We start from the raw sequence: 3343 nt of genomic DNA on the forward strand, positions 1-3343 counted from the left end.
ATAAATTGTTACTTGGTTGGATAGTTGTCTCATTGGCACTCATACCACATCTTCCTCTATCTATTTACATATTACAGAACCCTTGCAATTAATCACTTGGGGCCCTGTCGACATTTGCTTTGGTCTTAGATATGCATGTAAAATTTGCGACCGGACATTTATCAACCAATTATCTTCCTCGACACATTACCTATTTTAAAATAACAGTGAATTTTGTTATATTTGAAGTATCCAACGATTAAGCATACTAAGATTGCAGAGAGCCAATGTCCTCGCATGAATGATTATTTGTCATAATCACGAAAAATTACTTGTTCAATAACGACTAAATACTGTCCTCCTTAGTATGAATGTTGTTCATAGCCGCTGTTGATATATTTCCTCCAAGAAATATGACTATTTTATGTTCGCATGTATACGGTAAAATGTCAGTTTATACAGTAAATATAGAAATAGATCCTAAGTAGACGGTATTCATGGAGGTTTACTCACTAAGGATTTTATTCATTTAAGAAGAATTTATGCAACTAAATGCAGAATAATTTTGAAACAGCTTGACGTGATTTGTTTAATATTATAAGTTATTACAGTAATACAAAAAAGTGTTGTATTATATGTTTAGTTCAACAGAGTTAAAGAGCAGCAAAATAACACTTTTTTTTAAACAAGTCATACATTTATTGTTCATCTGTTTTTAACCAAACTAAACTGCTATATTTTCAGAAAATATACTTTATAACAGGCAGTGTTTTCTATAAATTTCTCTTTGATTATATTGATCTTTGCAGGATGTCTATTGTACCAATAAATTATATATCCTTCATTATAAATACGTCTTAATGTTTGAAGCATACATAGCATAAGCAAAGACGCAGACTATCAATGAACTTCAACTAAGAGCTGTCTTGTATTTTTAAGTGCATCAGTTTTGATAATATTAGGTAGAGACTGCCATTCCATTGATTATATCAATTTTTAAAATGTCCAGTGTTTTCGAAGCATGGTTCAGTTGTGCAAAGATATTTTGTAGGGTCGATACCTTCCATTTTTTTTTCCATATATTCCAAAGCCTGTCAAACCATATGAAATTTACTAGTTTAAAATCTGTAGTGTTCATACTGGGATCAAACAAGTGAATTTCACAATCATTCGTTTCTGGCACGGCATCATTTAAACTAAAATCCAGTATATGCCAAAATGAATAAACGAAACACGAGTGAGCTGGCTTAAATTGTTTGTCATGACATACTTTCCATCCACCGTCGGAAATAAGATCTAAGCGTATTAATTCACTGCAATGTATTTTTGTTGATGTCAGATAGCGTATGTATAGACCGTTAGTTTCAGTTCTGCAAATGGTTCTAAGTATTCCATCCTCACGAATGACAAAATGAGTGTGATTTGTGAAAGTCTTATTGTCATTGATAAGTATTTGATCCCAGTTTGCTTATCCGGATTGACAGTTGCTGCATTTTTTTTTCAAAAGTCCATTTTCTATTACTTTTAATAACTTAATACTTCTGTTAGAGCATCTACATCAAGAATGAACACATCTCTGCCATTAAATCTTCTTTTAACTTTATCTCTCCACACTCTAAATTTTGCTGAATGTTTAAAGAGTCCATTTTCGTCATTAGATTACATCTGTTTCGGTTTCTCCAGACTTTAAACTTGGTTTGTGTCTATGAAATTTAATTTTATTATGCAGATCTATACTCTGAGCATTCATCTTATCATTCACTATGCTGATGACTCAAACATCTGTATTTGTATTTGGTTTGCAACATTCATTTTAACAAATATTCCATCCATCATTCATAGCACCATGTCGACTACAATTTGCACAAAATACTTGAATCGTTGAAGTTATTCTATGATATAAACAGTCAACCACATTTATTGGCAATATTTCCAAAATATTGTCTGGTAGAATAATAAAATTTCCTTCACTATTTTTAAATTGCTCAATGGTTTTTATGCAGTTTATATCTTCGATTGATTTAAAGTCTCTTGTGACTGGATATAGTTACTCTCTTTGTAACAGATGTTTCTTTTTGTTTGTTATCATCGCGTCATTGTAACGTGTGGAAAGTTTTTTGATGAATTACTGTTAGCAATATGTTTGTTTCCTGAATAAGTCATGTCCACGTGTAACTTTTAATTTATCTTAACTCGTTCAAATGTGTATGGTGATTGACCATTATTTATTCCTGTTTTTTTTTTTTTTTTTTTTTCTTAAATTCTGAGTAAAAATTTATTACAGAACTCTACGAAGAAACATATATAAAATAACCAAATATGATCATAAAAATCAAGACATAAGTTATTATCAAAAATATGAAATCCAAGGTCTGTGCAGCATCTTTCCCAGAAATTTTTTCAACAATGACGTCAGATTTCGATTGAACAGCATTCCGATTCTTCCCGAGACGCAATTTCATTCTGAACAGATATTTTACAGTACAGCAAATGTTTTGGGGATCTGAGCTATAATAGTACCTCACGCTTACAATTGCTCCTAGTACAATTATTTCACTTATAGCAATAATTGCAATCATTACTGTAAGTAAAGTACACATTGGATTAGATGACGTTGGAATGGAGGCCGACACAAGCGTAAGAAATATGGCATACGATAGTAAAATTGTAATCGAAAGTGACACGCGTTCGCCTGACTCCACCGGAAGTACAAATACTAAAGGATTCAAAAGAGAGAACAGCAGAATTGGTAATATTGTCATTACGGCGTAATACAATGGATGTCGTTTTATTTTATATTTGCCCAAATGCAGCCTAATCCGCCTATGTCCAGTAAATAAGTTGAGTGGTACATTATTTTCCAGTCAGAATGAGAAGTAAAATACTGTAATTGAATATGTTCAAACTCAGGATACAATCGGACATACTGCAAATGTAAACCCCACGGTACAAATTGAAGATCACAAGTCTGTACGTCAAATGGAAATTTCGATATGTCTGTTGGACATTTAGCATTCAGCACACCTCCTGGACTATAGTTAATTTCACCATTGCTGTCAACTATCACATGAAATTTAGTGTCGCCACCAATAGGTTCAAGTTTTTTAACTCCATTTAGCAAAAACACGGGAGGTAACCATATATCCACTGGATCGAGAGCGAGAGTTGTTAAATTTCCATAAGCGGCCGGATCCCACTTAAAAGATGGATCTATCCATCTCAAAGAAACGACGGATGTAACGGATAAAGTCTCGTCAACTTCTTCAAAGGAGTTGAATGACATTAAGTAAATCGATAATCCTATCGACAAAGGTTCTGAAAAGTTTGCCAATGACATGAGTTGCTTCTTATATCCATTTATCAA

At 32.7% G+C, this 3343-nt stretch overlaps 1 pseudogene; it reads right to left on the reverse strand.

Annotated features, from left to right (window-relative positions):
* Positions 1–879: 879 nt before the first annotated feature.
* LOC127712864 (uncharacterized) lies at positions 880–2558 on the reverse strand (annotated as a pseudogene).
* Between the last annotated feature and the right edge of the window lie 785 nt (positions 2559–3343).

Source organism: Mytilus californianus, unplaced genomic scaffold, assembly GCF_021869535.1.
Source record: "Mytilus californianus isolate M0D057914Y unplaced genomic scaffold, xbMytCali1.0.p SCAF_8, whole genome shotgun sequence".
NCBI classification, from domain to species: Eukaryota; Metazoa; Mollusca; class Bivalvia; order Mytilida; family Mytilidae; genus Mytilus; species Mytilus californianus.